Source organism: Schistocerca cancellata, chromosome 10 (assembly GCF_023864275.1).
Source record: "Schistocerca cancellata isolate TAMUIC-IGC-003103 chromosome 10, iqSchCanc2.1, whole genome shotgun sequence".
In the NCBI taxonomy this organism is placed as follows: domain Eukaryota; kingdom Metazoa; phylum Arthropoda; class Insecta; order Orthoptera; family Acrididae; genus Schistocerca; species Schistocerca cancellata.
Genome location: NC_064635.1, coordinates 107,544,626 through 107,564,857, shown reverse-complemented (window position 1 = coordinate 107,564,857; position 20,232 = coordinate 107,544,626). Strand labels below are relative to the sequence as shown.

Here is a 20,232-nt window from a genome sequence, read left to right as displayed (position 1 = left end):
CGGCGTGGCCCAGCAGCTGGCTCGTCACAATACGCCAGTCACTACTCTTGATGAACTGTGGTATCGTGTTGAAGCTGCATGGGCAGCTGTACCTGTACACGCCATGCAAGCTCTGTTTGACTCAATGCCCAGGCATATCGAGGCCGTTACGGTCAGAGGTGGTTGTTCTGGGTACTGATTTCTCAGGATCTATGCACCCAAATTGCGTGAAAATGTAATCACATGTCAGTTCTAGTATAATATATTTGTCCCATGAATACCCGTTTACCATCTGCATTTCTTCTTGGTGTAGCAATTTTAATGGTCAGTTGTGTATGTCCGAAAGAGCAGACTCCATATCCATATAATTATATAGTTCTGGCAATACCAGCCATGACCTTCTTTTTCTGTCCGAATGCACACATATTACCCGAACTCTTACGGGACTTGGTAAGAATGTCTTCCATGAGTAATGAGTGTGTTGGGTGGGGACACTACGAATGTAGTGTATGGACATATAAGGTGAGAATGTGGGTCTCGCTGGAGGCTTGCGCGAAATAGTCCTTGCTGTCGCACTATCGTCTGTGCCCTCGATGGCTCAGATGGATAGAGTGTCTGCCATGTAAGCAGGACATCCCGGGTTCGAGTCCCGGTCGGGACACACATTTTCACCTGTCCCCATTGATATGTATCAACGCCCGTCAGCAGCTTAAGGTATTAACATATAATTATAATTTCGTTGTAGACGGCTGCAGGTCATCAATGGTGTCTGTTCTTTCGGACATGTCCGAAAGAACAGACACCATATCAATATAAGTATATCTTTCTTGGAAGTGTCACGTGAAGTCGAGTTTTAATTAAAATTGCCTTGATCGTAATAACAATATTAAAAAGGGCAATTTAAAAGACAAATATAGATTCAAAAACTTTTAAATATGTAGTTACAAATTAACAGCCATGTTGTGTTCCCTTCGGTTACATACACTGGGGTGACGGAGGTCATGGGATTCCACCTAATATCGTGTCGGACCTCTTTGTGCCCGGCGGAGTGCCGCATCTCGAATTTGTATGGACTCACCAAGTCGTTGGAGTAACCTGCAGAAATATTGAGCCATGCTGCCTCTATAGTAAGCTGTTGTGGAAAGCCCATGTTCAGGATCTTATTCAGAAACTAAATGCCGCTTTATTTACCATTAGAACAGTATCTGAAATAAGTGACATTTCAACACGAAAAGTAGTCTACTTCGCATATTTTCATACGCTTATGTCATATGGTATTATTTTTTGGGGTAATTCTTCTGATTCAAAAAGGGTATTTTTGGCTCAAAAACGGGCTGTTCGAGCTATGTGTGGTGTAAGTTCGAGAACCTCTTGTCGACCCCTATTCAATAGTCTGGGAATTCTGACATTGCCCTCACAGTATATATTTTCTTTAATGTCGTTTGCTGTTAGCAATATTAGCTTATTCCCAAGAGTTAGCAGCTTTCACTCAGTTAATACTAGGCAGAAATCAAATCTGCATGTGGAATGCACTTCCTTGACTCTTGTGCAGAAAGGAGTGCAATATTCTGCTGCATCCATTTTCAATAAGCTACCACAAGAAATCAAAAATCTTAGCAGTAGCCCAAACTCTTTTAAGTCTAAGAGTTTCCTCATGGCTCACTCCTTCTATTCTGTCGAAGAGCTCCTGGAAGAGCTAAAAAATTAAGAAAATTCCAGTGTTATATTCTTGATTTCTTTATTTAAACTAATGACGTGTCGCCTGAATATGTTTCTTATATTTCATTTTATCTGTTTCTACAATCGTGTTATAATTTCATGTATTGACTCGTTCCATGACCATGGAGACTTCTCCTTAATGTGGTCCCACGGAACAATAAATGAATTAAAAAAATAAATAAATAGTCGTCAGTACTTGCGAAAGTGTAGCCGGTGCACGATTTTGTGCACCAGCTGACATCTAGGTTATGCCTCATAAGTGTTCGACAGGATTCGCGTCGGGTGGTATGGGTGGATGGGTAGCCAAATCATACTTGGCCAAATCATTCTCTCGAATTGTCTAGAATGCTGAAACCAATGAGGCCTGGTGACACGGTGCATTGTCATCCATATATAATAATGACCTTGAATGGCTGCAGGTGGTCTCGAAGTACCTGAACAACTCCAGACAACTATCGCTTCATTTCGACCACAGAATCAGTCTGTTCCATGTAAATACAGCCTACACCCTTATGGACCAAATGGTTCCAATGGCTCTAAACGCTATGGGACTTAATATACGAGGTCATCAGTCCCCTAGACTTAGAAGTAGTTAACCCCAACTAACCTAAGGTCATCACACACATCCATGCCCGAGGCAGGATTCGAAGCTGCGACCGTTGCAGCTACGTGGTTCCGGACTGAAGCGCCTAGAACCGCTCGGCTACAGCGACCGGCCATTATGGACCCATCATGAGCATGCACAGTGCCTTGTTAACAACTCAGGTACATGGCTTCGTGGGGTCTGTGCCACACTCAGACCAACCATCAGCACTTACCAGCTGAAATTGAGACTCATCTGACTAGGCCACAGTTACCCAGTCATCTAGAGGCCAACGATATGGTCACGAGCCCAGGAGAGGCGCTGCAGGCGATGAGGTGCTGCCATAGCCCATTAAAGCTAACTCCCGCCGCACTGTCCTAACGTACACTTTCGTTGAACGTCCCACATTGATTTCTGCTTGTCTGTCAACACTGACACCTCAACACAAACGCTGCGGCTCTCGGTCGTTAAGTGAAGGCTACAGCGCTGTCTGTGGTGAGAGGTAATGCCTGAAATTTGGTGCTCTGGGAATGCTCTTGACACATTGGGTCTCGGAATACTGAATTGCCCAACGATTTCCGAAATGTAAAATCTCATGCGCCTAGCTCCAACTGCTATTCTGCGTTCAAAGTCTGTTAATTTCCATTGTGCGACCATAATCACGTCCGAAAACTTTTCACATAAATTGCCTGAGTACAAATGACGTCGCATTCGGGAGGACGATGGTTCAATCCCGCGTCCGTCCATCCTGATTTAGGTTTTCCGTGATTTCCCTAAATCGCTCGAGGCAAATGCTGGGATGGTTCCTTTGAAAGGGCACTGCCGACTCCTTCCCCATCCTTCCCTAATCCGATGAGACCGATGACCTCGCTGTTTGGTCGCTTCCCCCAAACAACCCCAATCCAACAAATGCCGGCTCCACCAATGCACTGCCCTTTTATACCTTCTGTATGCGATACTATCACGATCTATATATGTGCATATCACTATCCCATGACATTTGTCACCTCAGTGTAATACGAAAGGCCATTTGTTATTCCATGTCAAGGTTTTAGAGATGGCACGGAAGGGGTGCTAAAACAAATTTTTTGGAAATTTGTAACAAGGTACTATGGGACCAAACCGCTGAGGTCATCGGTCCCTAGGCTTACACATTACTTAATATAACTTAAACTAACTTAACCCAAGGGCAACACACACGCCCACGCCTGAGGGAGGGCTTGAACCTCTGACGGTAGGTGCCTCGCGAACCGTGAAAAGGCGCCTCAGACTGCGGCAAACCCCTCTCGGTGCTAAAACAAATTCGTCTTGCACACCACACTAGTAGCAGATGTGTCGTAACTGAGCTCTCAACAACTCGAAGCTTTATTTGTACCTTTACTAGGCACGGTCCCACTGGAGGTGTTATGGCTACTTTTAAACTGACTCACCCACCCAGTTACCTTCACTTCGACGTGGATTCCGAACTACTGTGGCACTCAGCAGTTTAAACATTAAGAAACATTCTCTGAAGCGAGAGACGTGATAAGCGATACATAAAATTTTTTAACATATCGGGGATCGAAGCTGTGGCATTTTTACCGATACTCTGACACATTACAAGGATTTTTATGATTTTCTACCCGTCCCTTTCGGCCCAGCCATACGTTCTCCAATTTGGCCTCCTTAGCAGGCATCTGTGGCCTACTTGTTTTGAATAAAAATAAACCGTGCCAATCTTTAAAGAGTTAGCATCTTCTTGGGCAGTCTTCTACGCTGTACTTACACTATGTGATCAAAACTATCCGGACACCACGCTGAAAATGACTTAACAGTTCGTGGCGCCCTCCATTGGTAATGCTGGAATTCAACATGGTGTTGGCACATACTTAGCCTTGATGACAGCATCCACTCTCGCAGGCATACGTTCAATCAGGTGCTGGAAGGTTTCTTGGGTAATGGCAGCCCATCCTTCACGAAGTGCTGTACTGACGAGAGGTATCGATGTTTGTCGGTGAGACCTCGCAATAAGTCGGCGTTTAAAAACATTCCAAAGGTGTTCTATATGACAGCTCAGGTAACCACAACGCCACAGGCCGTGCATTATGAACACGTGCTCGATCGTGTTGAAACATGTATTCGCCATCCCCGAATTGCTCTTCAACAGGGGGAAGCAAGAAGGTGCTTAAAATATCAATGTAGGCCTGTGCTGCGATTGTGCCGCGTAAAACAACAATGGGTGAAGCCCCCTCCATGAAAAAGACGAACACACCATTATGTCACCACCTCCGATTTTACTGTAGGAGCTACAAAAGCTGGCAGATGACGTTCACCGAGCATTCGCCATACCCACATCCTACCATCGGATCGCCACATTGTGTACCGTGATTCGTCACTTCATACAACGTACTTCCACTGTTCAATCGTCCAATGTTTACGCTCCTTACACTGAACAAGGCGTCGTTTGGCATTTACCGGTGTGTGTCAGTATCACATCGGAAACCCTGGACCTAGGGACGTTTAGGAGTGTGTAAATCTCGCGTATAGACTTATGACACAATTAACACCCAATTGTTCAAATGTGTATGAAATCTTATGGGGCTTAACTGCTAAGGTCATCAGTCCCGAAGCTTACACACTACTTAACCTAAATTATCCTAAGGACGAACACACACACACCCATGCCCGAGGGAGGACTCGAACTTCCGCCGGGAGCAGCCGCACTAACGCCCAATTACCCGACAACGTTCGAAGTCCGTAAGTTTCGCAGAGCACCCCATTCTGCTCTCTCACGATGTCTAATAACCACTGAAGTCACTGATATGGAGTACCTGGCAGTAGGAGGCAGCACAATATACCTAACCTGACAATAAGTTTTCGGGGGGTTACCGGATGCTTTTGATCACATAGTTTATTTTTCGTAAAGAATAATTCTCTTGGGCTTAAGACCTTCTTCAGTTGAATTTTGTTCCATAATTGTTATAAATCAAACTAGAGGAAACAAAATCTTCTCAGACATTTGGCTGCATAAATAATGAGAGTAAAGGGCAAATATAGGGAATAATTGAACATGAAGATATTTGTGCGTTTACCACATTTGTAAATAAATTCTTACACATGGGTTTGCTTATACTTTGGAATTTATTCTGTTCTAACACTAAAACCTGGTGACGAGCTTGAGTTCAAATTTTCGCTTAATATGGCATTGTTATTAGTATGAAACATGTGTAATGCGTGTTGCACTTCACATATTTCATTAGCTTTTGTTTATTTGTTTGTTTGTTTTTTCTTTTCTTTATTGGATTTCGTTTCCCCCAGAGGTTTGGGTGGGCTGGCAGCAGCACAATACGTAGCTCTGCAGCCTACAGAAAAGTTAAAAAACAGAAGTAGGAGACATCATAACAATAAGAGCAGGCGTCAAAACCTGAAATATGGCGAAAGGTTTGCGAAGAAAATATAAAAACAAAGGGTCCGTGATGCTAACTAAAGCACATAGTAAATAGACAGGCGCAATTAAAAAACACGGTGACAATCTGGTTTCTGTTTGCAACAGTTAAAAAACACACACAGCGACAGTATGGTGGCTGTTCACAACACTGAAAAAGGGGATACACAACACTGTGCACTCACAGAAACACTGCTATATATATATATAGAGACATATTGGGGGGGGGGGGAGAATCTGTACAGATGAGGGCAAAAAGAGGGGGGAGGAGGGAAAAAACAGGATGGAGGGGGGAAGAGGGAGCCCAGGGAAAGGACAGAGGGAGGGAGGAGGAGGTGAGGATTTGAGTTGATAGAAGGGATAAAGGGAGGGGGAGGGAGGACACCATCTGGGAGTTGACAGAAGCCACCTTGGGAAAGGAGATGAAAAGTTTACAGGTGGAGGGTAGCTTGGCACAATGGTGAAGGCGCGGCAGTGGCCAGGGGTTGGAGAGGAGAGGAGCAACCAGGGGATGAGGGGGATCAAGTCGGCAGGAGGCATAGAGAACTCGGGTATGTTTGAGGAAAACCAGCAGATGGGAGAATGGAATCAGGAGCTGAGTGGGGGACAGGAGACGTAGACAGAAGGTGAAGCAGAGTGCATGGCACTCAAGGACCTGGACGGGGGGTGGGTTAATATCCAGGTGGGACTGGCATAACAGAGCATGGTACAATTTGTAGATGTGGAGGATGGTAGAGGGATTCAACCCCACATAAGCTTATTGTATGTGTAGGTATATATTGGGAGTAATCCCACAGTGCAACTAGTCCTCTTTTGTTATTAATGTAATAGATAAATGCCAATGGTACGAAGTGCATTTCGTTTCTTGAAGCAGTGTTTTGTCAGGTAGTAATAAGTAATTTTGGGTGCATGCACACTGATAGAAAAAAATTAGTGCACCTGGAAACACGATGTCAGTTTTGATACTATGACAGCATATGCCACGTAGGGGATAGAAGATATAGTAACGTCGTCCACCCACAATAGCGTAGTGGCATATCTACCAGAGCGCCATCTGTGTCTACCCTATGACAGGGAATGCTCACATCCAGAAGCTTGGTGCAACCAGGTCACAGAGATACACTCGTGCTTCCTAAGGCAAGTGAGAGAGTTTGAAAGGGATCAAATTTTGGCCTGTCGAGTGGCGGGATGGTCTATTCGCGAGAATTGCCACACAAGATGGACGTTCTGAGTCGGTTGTGCAAAGATGGTTCAAATGGCTCTGAGCACTATGGGACAACATCTGAGGTCATCAGTCCCCTAGAACTTAGAACTACGTAAACCTAACCTAAGGACATCACACAAATCCAAGCCCGAGGCAGGATTCGAACCTGCGACCGTAGCGGTCGCGCGGTTCCAGACTGAAGCGCCTAGAACCGCTCGGCCACTCCGGCCGCCCGGTTGTGCAAAGATGCTTGTATCAGTGGTCACGTGGACATTCTCACACCCATATACGGGGTCCACGACGTTCACGCTGCACAGCCTTACGCCAGGGTTGTCGTACTGTAAGGGCAGCAGTGGCTTATTGTAGAGCTATCACAGCACAGGTAAGAGGGCTTGTGAGCCCACCCGTGTCAACACGAACTGTTAGGGAGTGCTCATTGGCAGTGGGACTTGGGGCAGGCATGTCTCTAGCCCGTCTTCCACTCGCACCACAGCATCGACGTGCACTGCCCGATTGGTACCGCCAGAGCGTCACGTGGAAGATGGTATCGTGCACCGTGGTCTCCAGCGATTAAAGCAAGTACAGTTGCACGGAGGTGATGGTGGTTGTGCATACAACATAGACCTGGTGAGCGCTGTCTCGTAGAGCGCATCGTCCAAGACAAAGTGGCCCATGCCAGGCCTTATGGTCTGGGGTGAGACAAGCTACAACTCTCGTTCACCTTTGGTATCTGTTGAGGGGACGTTAACTAGCGGTTGGTACGTGTGGGATGATGTTAGACCCGCTCTTTTGTCTTTCTTGCATCAGGAAGGTGATGTGTTGTTCGAACAGGATAGTGCCCGCCCGAGAAACGCAGTCTGTTCTGTAAGACGTGCAATCACTTCCCTGCCCAGCACCATGTATGGGTCATGATGGCTTGAGCGACTCGTCACCCAACAACTCTTACGGAAGTACGTGAACTTGTCGAGCAGGCGTAGAATAACGTATCCCAGGATAGCATTGGTCATCTGTACGATCGACTAGATGCCAGAGTCAGCGCCTACATTGCCCCCCGTTGGGGCTACACCACTTCCTCTTATGGGTGTTTCAGTATTGCTCTACACATGGCACTTCAGAACGGAGATGATGGTGGTTGTGCATACAATATAGACCTGGTGAGCGCTGTCTCGTAGAGCGCATCGTCCAAGACACAGTGGCCCCATACCAGGCCTTATGGTCTGGGGTGAGACAAGCTACAACTCTCGTTCACCTTTGGTATCTGTTGAGGGGACGTTAAGTAGCGGTTGGTACGTGTGGGATGATGTTAGACCCGCTCTTTTGTCTTTCTTGCATCAGGAAGGTGATGTGTTGTTCGAACAGGATAATTCCCGCCCCGTGAAACACAGTCTGTTCTGTAAGACGTGCAATAACTTCCCTGGCCAGCACCATGTATGGGTCATGATGACTTGTGCGACTCGTCACCCAACAACTCTTACAGAAGTACGGGAACTTGTCGAGCAGGCGTAGAATAACGTATCCCAGGATAGCATAGGTCATCTGTACGATCGACTAGATGCCAGAGTCAGCGCCTACGTTGCCCCCCGTTGGGGCTACACCACTTCCTCTTATGGGTGTTTCAGTATTGGTCTAAATATGGCACTTCAGAACCGTTTGTGCCGTTGACCTGTAAATGAAATCATTTCATGTACTCCTTACGCGGTCTTGCAACAATAAATCTTGCATGAATTGGAAACAGGTGGAAGGATGTACTACTTTTTTACCGGTAGTGTATTTGCTGATAGTGATGGCTACTGTTTACTCAATATCTTGCCATATATATGGTTTTTCTCAACCTGTAAACCTACGTTCCATGTTGTCTTATGGGTTTCGGGCATCTGGAAATAGTGGATAAGCCTAGACAGGTTCGCCCCGATAGCTGAATGGTCAGCGTGACGGACTGCCGTCCTAAGTGGACCGGGTTCGATTCCCGGCTGGTCGAGGATTTTCTCCGCTCAGGGACTGGGTGTTGTCTTCATCATCATTTCATCCCCGTCCGGCACGATGGTGGCCCAATGTAGATTCGAATGTAGTAAGACCTGCACCAAGGCGGCTGGACCTGTCCCGTAAGGGGGCTCCCGGACAATGACGCCAAACGCTCATTTCCATTTTGCCAAATAGCAGAACAAGTGCCCACATCACCTTCCACCAAAAGAGAGCAATGCGTTTTCGGGCGTGTTAACTGGCAGAATCAAGAGCCACACACCCACACGCTCATGGTGATATTCAGCTCATAGCGTGCATGTCTTGGATGGCCATCCTGCAATTATCGTTGATGAATGACTCAAAGGGAGCTCCTACCGCATCGGCGTTAAGTCGGCGCGGTAGAGAGAGGGCGCATACTCCCTGGCGGAACGTGAAGTAAGTGATCGGATATCCACACTGCTAAAGAGACCGTATCGGGCTTTCGATTTCATATCGATGAAAACGCGTGTCTGTTGTGGTGCCCCTACGATTTCAGCTGCTGCGCAGTTTACCTGAAAGCTATGTGATGCAAGGGCAATTTGCTGATGGCAGCGGCGCCGATTGGGACGCGTCGTCGATCTTACTCCAGTGAGAATACTGCGAGGCTGCCGTGGGCAGGAGTAAAATATGCCACGGAAGTCTGCGACTCGCGAGGTGGCGGTAGCAGGAAACAGATACGTCGCAATAAAGACGCGGCACCGGCTTCTACTGGAGGAGTGGAAGGCGTGAGGGACACAGTGGCGTTCAGGAAATACTGGCGAGCGACCATCCGACTCGTGGCTGCTGGAAGGCGCGGACCCGCAGTCTCGCGTAATGACGTCATCCGGGAGACGACAAGCGGAGAAACGTTTCTCACGGAGGCAAGGGTAACGGCGGCAATCCATTAAGCAAATAACAGTCCAGGAAAGCGCAAGCAGTGCGAAAGGTAGAAATACCTGTGCGATCATTCACACTGCCAGGCTTGAATCCAGTGGAAGCTCTCAACATTCTCGAGAAGGGAAGAGACATCTCTAACTGGTCAGAACTGTACTTCGGCTATGGCTACCGGCAGCCCCACCGCTAGATGAGTTTCTTTTACAAATGGACTAGCGGCGTCAGAAGGAATATTACCTCCGTGCAGTGTGTGTTGTGATCTCCCCGACAATTCTCGCCTGTAATGAGCAAGTGGCATCACTCCTCATATGACAACAGTATAATGTCGATATAAAACGTTATTGTTAACGAATAATGTTTTAAAGATTGTTTATTATTACTTCTGGATATTATTTAGGTTAGCCGTAATTAATGTTCATTAATAGAAATTGTGGCTGGCGTATTTTCGTTGGCTTGAGGTCTGTACACGTAACGTGCCGTTTACTAACTTCCCACAGGATTATTTCATTCAGCCTTGTAGTGAATTATTGTAATTAATAACACTTTCTACCTTGGTTAGCATAAGAGGGTGATTTTAAAATCAGGCGGTAACACACTCATGTGGCTAGTCCTAACACACTACGTCGTAGACAGACATCATAACACAAAATTGCAAGCGAAATCTTTCACCGAAATTAAGTAACGAACAGTTTAAATTAACTTCAGTTCTCGTCTACACTGAAGCGTCAAAGAAACTGGTATAAGCATGGGTATTCAAATACAGAGATGTCTAAACAGGCAGAATACGGCACTGCAGTGGCCAACGTCTACATAAGACAACAAGTGTCTGGTGTAGTTATTAGATCGGTCACTTCTGCTACAGCGGCAGGTTATCAAGATTTAAGTGAGTTTAAATGGTGTTATCTAGGCGCTGCAATCTGGAACCGCGAGACCACTACGGTCGCAGGTTCGAATCCTGCCTCGGATGTGTGTGATGTTCTTAGGTTAGTTAGGTTTAACTAGTTCTAAGTTCTAGGGGACTAATGACCTCAGAAGTTGAGTCCCATAGTGCTCAGAGCCATTTGAACCATTTTTTTAAATGGTGTTATAGTCGGCGCAAGAGCGATGGGATACAGCACCTCCGAGGTAGCGATGACGTATGGATTTTCCCCGTACGACCATTCCACAAGCGTACCGCGAATATCAGGATATCCGGTAAAACATCAAATCTCCGACATCGCTGCGGCAGGGAAAAGATCCTGGAAGAACGGGAATAACGACGACAGAAGAGAATCTTTCAACGTGACAAAAATGCAACCCTTCCGCAAATTGCAGCAGGTTTCAGTGCTGGGCCATCAACAAGTGTCAGCGTGTGAACCATTCAACAAAACATCATCGATATGGGCTTTCGTAGCCGAAGGCCCACTAGTGTATCCTTGATGACTGCACGAAACAAAGCTTTAAGCCTAGTCTGGACCCGTTAACACCGACATTGGACTGCTGATTAGGGAAACATGTTGCCTCGTCGGACGAGTCTCGTTTCAAATTGTATCGAGCGGATGGACATACAGGGGTATGGAAACAACCTGACGACCCCATGGACATTGCTTGTCAGCAGGGAACTGTTCAAGCTGGTGGAGGTTCTGTAATGGTGTGGGGCGTGTGCAGTTGGAGTGATATGGACCCCTGACACGTCTAGATACGAGTCTGACAGGTGACACGTAGGTAAGCATCGTGTCTGATCACCTGCATACATTCATGTCAATTGTGCATTCCGATGGACTTGGGAAATTTCAGTAGGACAATGTAACACTCCACACGTCCAGAATTGCTACAGAGTACTCCAGGAATAATATTCTGAGATTAAACACTTGCGCTGGCCACCAAACTACCCAGACATGAACATCGTATCTACATCTACATTTATACTCCGGAAGCCACCCAACGGTGTGTGGCGGAGGGCACTTTACGTGCCACTGTCATTACCTCCCTTTTCTGTTCCAGTCGCGTATGGTACGCGGGAAGAACGACTGTCTGAAAGACTCCGTCCGCGCTCGAATCTCTCTAATTTTACATTCGTGATCTCCTCGGGAGGTATAAGTAGGGGGAAGCAATATATTCGATACCTCATCCAGAAACGCACCCTCTCGAAACCTTGCGAGCAAGCTACACCGCGATGCAGAGCGCCTCTCTTGCAGAGTCTGCCACTTGAGTTTGCTAAACATCTCCGTAACGCTATCACGGTTACCAGATAACCCTGTGACGAAACGCGCCGCTCTTCTTTGCATCTTCTCTATATCCTCCGTCAACCCGAACTGGTACGGATCCCACACTGATGAGCAATACTCAAGTATAGGTCGAACGAGTGTATTGTAAGCCACCTCCTTTGTTGATGGACTACATTTTCTAAGGACTCTCCCAACGAATCTCAACCTGGTACCCGCCTTACCAACAATTAATTTTATATGATCATTCCACTTCAAATCGTTCCGCACGCATACTCCCAGATATTTTACAGAAGTAACTGCTACCAGTGTTTGTTCCGCTATCATATAATAATACAATAAAGATCCTTCTTTCTATGTATTCGCAATACATTACATTTGTCTATGTTAAGGGTCAGTTGCCACTCCCTGCACTAAGTGCCTATCCGCTGCAGATCTTCCTGCATTTCGCTACAATTTTCTAATGCTGCAACTTCTCTGTATACTACAGCATCATCCGCGAAAAGCCGCATGGAACTTCCGACACTATCTACTAGGTCATTTATATATATTGTGAAAAGCAATGGTCCCATAACACTCCCCTGTGGCACGCCAGAAGTTACTTTAATGTCTGTAGACGTCTCTCCATTGATAACAACATACTGTGTTCTGTTTGCTAAAAACTCTTCAATCTAGCCACACAGCTGGTCTAATATTCCGTAGGCTCTTACTTTGTTTATCAGGCGACAGTGCGGAACTGTATCGAACGCCTACCGGAAATAAAGGAAAATAGCATCTACCTGGGAGCTTGTATCTAATATTTTCTGGGTTTCATGGACAAATAAAGCAATTTGGGTCTCACACGATCGCAGTTTCCGGAATCCACGTTGATTCCTACAGAGTAGATTCTGGGTTTCCAAAAACGACATGATACTCGAGCAAAAAACATGTTCTAAAATTCTACAACAGTTCGACGTCAGAGATATAGGTCTATAGTTTTGCGCATCTGCTCGACGACCCTTCTTGAAGGCTGGGACTACCTGTGCTCTTTTCCAATCATTTGGAACCTTCCGTTCCTCTAGAGACTTGCGGTACACGGCTGTTAGAAGTGGGGCAAGTTCTTTCGCGTACTCTGTGTAGAATCGAATCGGTACCCCGTCAGGTCCAGTGGACTTTCCTCTGTTGAGTGATTAAAGTTGCTTTTCTATTCCTTGGACACTTATTTCGATGTCAGCCATTTTTTCGTTTGTGCGAGGATTTAGAGAAGGAACTGCAGTGCGGTCTTCCTCTGTGAAACAGCTTTGGAAAAAGGTGTTTGGTATTTCAGCTTTACGCGTGTCATCCTCTGTTTCAATGCCATCACCATCCCGGAGTGTCTGGATATGCGGTTTCGAGCCACTTACTGATTTAACGTAAGACCAGAACTTCCTAGGATTTTCTGTCAAGTCGGTACATAGAATTTTACTTTCGAATTCACTGAACGCTTCACGCATAGCCGTCCTTACGCTAACTTTGACATCGTTTAGCTTCTGTTTGTCTGAGAGGTTTGGCTGCGTTTAAACTTGGAGTGAAGCTCTCTTTGTTTTCGCAGTAGTTTCCTAACTTTGTTGTTGAACCACGGTGGGTTTTTCTTGTCCCTTACAGTTTTACTCGGCACGTACCTGTCTAAAACGCATTTTACGATTGCCTTGAATTTTTTCCATAAACGCTCAACATTGTCAGTGTCGGAACAGAAATTTTCGTTTTGATCTGTTAGGTAGTCTGAAATCTGCCTTCTATTACTCTTGCTAAACAGATAAACCTTCCTCCCTTTTTTTATATTCCTATTAACTTCCATATTCAGGGATGCTGCAACGGCCTTATGATCACTGATTCCCTGTTCTGCACTTACAGAGTCGAAAAGTTCGGGTCTGTTTGTTATCAGTAGGTCCAAGATGTTATCTCCACGAGTCTGTTTTCTGTTTAACTGCTCGAGGTAATTTTCGGATAGTGCGCTCAGTATAATGTCACTCGATGTTCTGTCCCTACCACCCGTCCTAAACATCTGAGTGACCCAGTCTATATCTGGTAAATTGAAATCTCCACCTAAGACCATAACATGCTGAGAAAATTTATGTGAAATGTATTCCAAATTTTCTCTCAGTTGTTCTGCCACTAATGCTGCTGAGTCGGGGGGTCGGTAAAAGGAGCCAATTATTAACCTAGCTCGGTTGTTGAGTGTAACCTCCACCCATAATAATTCACAGGAACTATCCACTTCTACTTCACTACAGGATAAACTACTACTAACACCGATAAACACGCCACCACCGGTTGCATGCAATCTATCCTTTCTAAACACCTGTGCCTCTGTAAAAATTTCGGCAGAATTTATCTCTGGCTTCAGCCAGCTTTCTGTACCTATAACGATTTCAGCTTCGGTGCTTTCTATCAGCGCTTGAAGTTCCGGTACTATACCAATGCAGCTTCGACAGTTTACAATTACAATACCGATTGCTGCTTGGTCCCCGCATGTCCTGACTTTGCCCCGCACCCTTTGAGGCTGTTGCCCTTTCTGTACTTGCCCGAGGCCATCTAACGTAAAAAACCGCCCACTCCACGCCACACAACCCCTGCTACCCGTGTAGCCGCTTGCTGCGTGTAGTGGACTCCTGACCTATCCAGCGGAACCCGAAACCCCACCACCCTATGGCGCAAGTCGAGGAATCTGCAGCCCACACGGTCGCAGAACCGTCTCAGCCTCCCATTCAGACCCTCCACTCGGCTCTGTACCAAAGGTCCACAGTCAGTCCTGTCGACGATGCTGCAGATGGTGAGCTCTGCTTTCATCCCGCTAGCGAGACTGGCAGTCTTCACCAAATCAGATAGCCGCCGGAAGCCAGAGAGGATTTCCTCCGATCCAAAGCGACACACATCATTGGTGCCGACATGAGCGACCACCTGCAGATGGGTGCACCCTGTACCCTTCATGGCATCCTGAAGGACCCTTTCCACATCTGGAATGACTCCCCCCTGTATGCACACGGAGTGCACATTGGTTTTCTTCCCCTATCTTGCTGTCATATCCCTAAGGGGCCCCATTACGCGCCTGACGTTGGAGCTCCCAACTACCAGTAAGCCCATCCTCTGCGACCGCCCGGATCTTGTAGACTTAGGGCCAACCTCTGGAACAGGCCAAGCAGCCATGTCCGGCCGAAGATGAGTATCAGCCGGAGACAGAGCCTGAAACTGGAGAGGCCTTCCGTTCAGCCCTCCGGAATGTCTTTCGCCCACTGCCACACCTCGAGACGACCTCCCACTCTACCACAGGTGAGGGATCAGCCTCGATGTGGGCAGTATGCCGGGCAGCCACAGTCATAGTCCGATCGGGGGATGCGTGGGACGAGCTGGCCGTCCCCGACAAACCCCCATCCGGACTCCCACAGTGGTGCCCATTGGCAACAGCCTCAAGCTGTGTGACCGAAGCCAACACTGCCTGAAGCTGGGAGCGAAGGGATGCCAACTCAGCCTGCATCCGAACACAGCAGTTGCAGTCCCTATCCATGCTAAAAACTGTTGTGCAAAGAACGTCTGAACTAATCTACAGAGAGCACAAACAATTCGACACAAAATTTAAACGGTTATTAAAATAAAAGATTGCCTAGTAAATGCAGTAATGCTGCTACTTGCGCACTGCTGATACACTGCTAGGTGGAGGAGGGAGACTACGCGATTTTACACTATTCAGGTACTAAAACGCGATGCTAAACCAAAAACACGCAAATAAATTAAGAATTAAACTATGTAACAAATAAGTGAGCTAAGAGTATAAGACTTGCTGCTGGCAGCTGCTTATCCAGCGGCGGCAGGGATGCCTTGCAATGTGCTGTTCAGAAGATATCTCCACCCCCTCTTACTCTTAGGGATTTATTGACAGCCTCGCAGGATTAATGGTGTCAGATCCCTCCAGCACTACTTCAGACATTAGTGGAGCTCTCGCAACGTCCTGTTGCAGCATTTCGGCGTGCTCGCGGGGAGCATACACGATATTATTCAGTGAACCATTTTCTTTGGCTCTTCAGTTTAATAGTGGGTGGTTACAATGAAACCTTCGGTACATGATTCATTGTAGACAAAAAACTATTTATCGTATTGATGCCCAGCTTTATACGAACGATTTTGAGACTGCGCGCTACAGGATTTGCGTTGTTTGTAGTATAAGCATCATGACTTGGCGATAGGCTGGTACGGCGAAGTACTCTTGACACACAAGCACCAGTGCCCATTACAGTTGCTGATAGTCTACATGATTATGTGTGCAAGGCCTTACTCGTGAATCTGTTGTATCAATACAACAGCGACAGTGCTACTGCTCTTTGCGACTATCGACGCATTGAAGAAACATGGTGGATTCCTCTTTCGGCACCTCGGTTGAAGAGTGTGATTCGGAAATTCTAATTAACCTGCGATTTGGAATTTTTTCCTGGGAGAGGCTTACGGTCTACTGCGTCGCAAACTGATGAAGATGTTATTTCCATGGCTGAGAATACTGGACGCAATGTGTGATCTTGAAGCAGCGAAAGTGGTGTGTCATGACACTTGAACATTCTATGGTCAACAGTTCGAAATGTTCTGCGAACTACTGTGAAATGTTACCTCTTAGGGCGGTTCCAGGCTGTCGTGGATGCAAATCATCGTCGTATTCAGTAACGTTTGTGACCTGGAACGTAAACGTGGCACACAGTTAAGAAATGTTACCCTCTCACGTGGAAATTAAAACGCGTTTCTTTAGTCAATTTGTTATTTCTCTTCTTCAGGTCCTTAAAAATGTTTCCACAAAGTTTCATTGTCCTAGGATGTTTTCCATGGGTGCCTCCCAAGTAGGGACAGTTCAATTATATCACCCTGTATATTACGATACGACAGTTAGTTTCAATAATCTTCACGATTTATTAGTGCTTCTCGTTCAACATAAAAATCTAAAACATTAAAACTGCACCATAAGAGTTACCGCGCAAAACATTAACGTATTTATGTAGAAATTATAAAACACGTCTATCTCTTAAATGTATCTGACAAACCTTTCTCCGAGATTCTATTGCCAACATCTATTACCTCTCCAAAGTCAATATGATTGTTACATATAGCTTTCTTTATGCAGTTCATATTTTGGGTTAATGTTACATATATGTTAGTAACGTTAATGGAATATCTCCACTTCTTCGTCATGATCACATAGTTTAAAACTGAAATTTAGCTTTCCTGTTCCATGAGGTTAGTAATATTAAAGCCTCTAAAACCGTTTTTGTTATTTGCTAGCATATTACGATCAACAACTATTTACTACAGATCGATACGTATATTCACGTTAACCTCTTATTTATATCCTGGGACTACATCTACGGAACGTTCCCTGCAAGTTTCATTTAACGACGTTTGTGGCCGCTTCCGTGGTTCCCGCTTAAGATCGGCGTCCACCGTATCCATAGTAACTGCTTTGTACATCAATGGAATGTCGCCTGGTTTCGTCGCTGGCCGGCCGGAGTGGCTGAGCGGTTCTAGGCGCTACAATCTGGAACCGCGCGACCGCTACGGTCTCATGTTCGAATCCCACATCGGGCATGGATGTGTGTGATGTCCTTAGGTTAGTTAGGTTTAAGTAGTTCTAAGTTCTAGGGGACTGATGACCTCAGATGTTGAGTCCCATAGTGCTCAGAACCATTAGAACCATTTTGGACGTCGCCGATAGATACTTACCGCCATCTCTTTGTAAATCGCCCTGCTGCTACATATTTGGAAAGCGTTCACCATTTCCATAGAAACCAATAACATTGTAATAATTTTGCAGCATTCCCCTACAGGGTAGCCTACACACAACAAAAGCGATATTTAATCGTTTCTCTTTTAAAGTTATTAGTAAATTTAATTGACAGAAGGTGTATTAAAAAGATGTTTCTTGTTTATTACAAAAGTATTCTATGCGCTTTTGACGTTCTATCTACTCATAAGAACAAGTTTTTGTACATACTTCTTTCTATTTATACTTGATCCGCTGACCGCGTCATTCTGTTAGCTAAAGGCGGAGCGTCTAGTATTTAAGAACTCACACATGCAAACATCACCAAAAATATTCGTAAACAAAGGTACTTGAAGATGTGAATACATTCTCAAAACACCTTGTGCTAAGCATGAAAAAACAAGTAATTGCTTTGGTGACCAGTAAAATATCCACACGATGGTCATGGAGGAGGTCGTTCAGCTCCATCCGTTTAATGCGTTTGGCATTAAAAACGCAGATGACAAGGTCCTGAGGTGACTGGTGGGCTTTTGGTGGTCGATTCACCATTACAACAATATTTGGCTAAGCCCTTCCACTAGGGTGATGACCTTGGAGGGCCCGTCCTCCAACTGACGGATTCTGTGTGCAGAATTCCTGGATGTAGGGTTTCTTGATGAAGAAGATAATCTGGAGGATTTCGTACATGTCCTCTCGAAAGGACATATCAGTCTCCACCACTGGGGGAGGGTCCCAGGTGGGCTGCTTGCCCATGCAGTGGTGAGGGGGGGGGGGTTAGTAGTAGCAGAGTGGGGGTAGGGGCAGAGGGCTGGGATACAGCCACAGGTGAACTGGAGGGGGCTGCAGCTGGCTGCTGTAGTTGGTGAGCAGTGGAAGCCGTCATGGAAGAAGGACAATGAGGAGGAGATCGGGCTGCAGCAGCAAAGGATGTCGTGGAAGTCTGGGCAGAAGGGGGCACATGCGACCCAGAAACAGCCGGTGCCATAGTGGCTGGTACCACAACAACTGCTGAGGGAGGCGCACCAGGCTGGCTCCGCAAAACAGGAAAGTTGGTGGTGTCCCGTTGCGGTGGGGGAGGTTGATTTGTTCTTGGTTTCCTTTTGGGAGGACGTGAAGGCTTTAGTGCCCCCTGGTAAACAGAGCATCCCCTCTAGGATGCCATGTGGTGGGGATCGTGTGTTGTGCCCAAACACGTGGCGCATGTAGGTTTCTCTGAGGCACGGAGCGTGCAGTTCTCCACTAAGTGTGGGCCGGCACACTCAACACACTGCAACGGTAGTGAGCAGTAATTCCCAGTATGCCGTAGACGTTGGCCATTTCGGCCCTCGTACAATTCACCCGGACCTTCGTCTACAGAAGGTATTGGATTTGATAAATCCGTTCTATGTCCTCCATACAGGAAAGGGAGATGACGTGGGTGGAGCAGGGGATGAACACCAGGGTCTCAGGATCTCTCTTACTATACTGGTGGACCAAAGGGTCTTCGAAATGGAGCAGAAGCAGTTCCTCCTTGGTGTCCTGCGCCGTAACCTCTGGTGGCAAGTCCCTGATGACGATTTTGGTACGGCGATTTCCCGACGTCTGGTGGGTAAAGTGAGGCATCGCCCTTGATTTGACAAATTCGAGAACGATAAAATAGTCGTCCCTACTGTCGAGGTATTTCAGGTATTTCAGATGATCTTCAATCTTTTTGGTAAACAGCCCGCAATGGCCGAAGTTGAGCCATTGGAGCTCAGTGTTCAGTTTTGTATAATTAGTGACATTATACACCACAACAGGTGATCTCTTTAGGGCCGGGAGCAGGAGCCATTTCTCACCCACAGGACCATCTGAGAGGGAGTGAGGTATCGGAGCCCGATCCGCTGTCACCACGGCCCGCGTGAGCGGAGGAGTGTCTAGGGAGACGGCTGGAGGACTTTCCCACTGGGTCGGATTGCCCAGAAGACTCGCCACGGTGGAGGGACAACGGGGGAAGAGGTGCACTCTTAGGTACAGCCGGGTGGTGGTCAGGCACAGCTGAGGGTGCTACCACCTCGCTAAGAGAAAAATCAACTACTAAGCGGTCAGGTGAGGAGTCAGACGACGACGACAGGGAAGAACGGTCCCCGACACTGGGTGGTGGACAGTCATCACGGTGGTCACGGTGATCCGTTTCAGTCCCGGTGGTATCCACCGGCAATTTGTGGCCGTTGGCGGGATCCTTCGCCCTCTACGGTGTGAGCGGAACGGCAGGCGCGATTGGAAGTCGGGGTGAGTGGCGTCACCGACGCGATTCACCACGAGAGCAGCGACGGTAGCACTGCGGACTCCTCCATGGGAGACAGGGGTCCGCCTGACGTAGCGAGGGGCCCAGCACAACAGGACGACGCACACCAAAAACTTCGCAGCTGATCTGTGGCAAAAAACTACGAAAGACCGACGCCGAAAAGGCAGGTAAACAATGCTGATATACAGTTAAAAGTACAACGATACGATGCGGAAAGGCACTCG

At 46.8% G+C, this 20,232-nt stretch overlaps 1 non-coding gene across 1 annotated transcript; it reads left to right on the top strand.

Annotated features, from left to right (window-relative positions):
- The first annotated feature begins 565 nt into the window (after positions 1-565).
- Trnat-ugu (transfer RNA threonine (anticodon UGU)) lies at positions 566-640 on the top strand. Its single transcript has one exon. It is a non-coding gene; the product is annotated as a tRNA-Thr (tRNA).
- Positions 641-20,232: the final 19,592 nt, after the last annotated feature.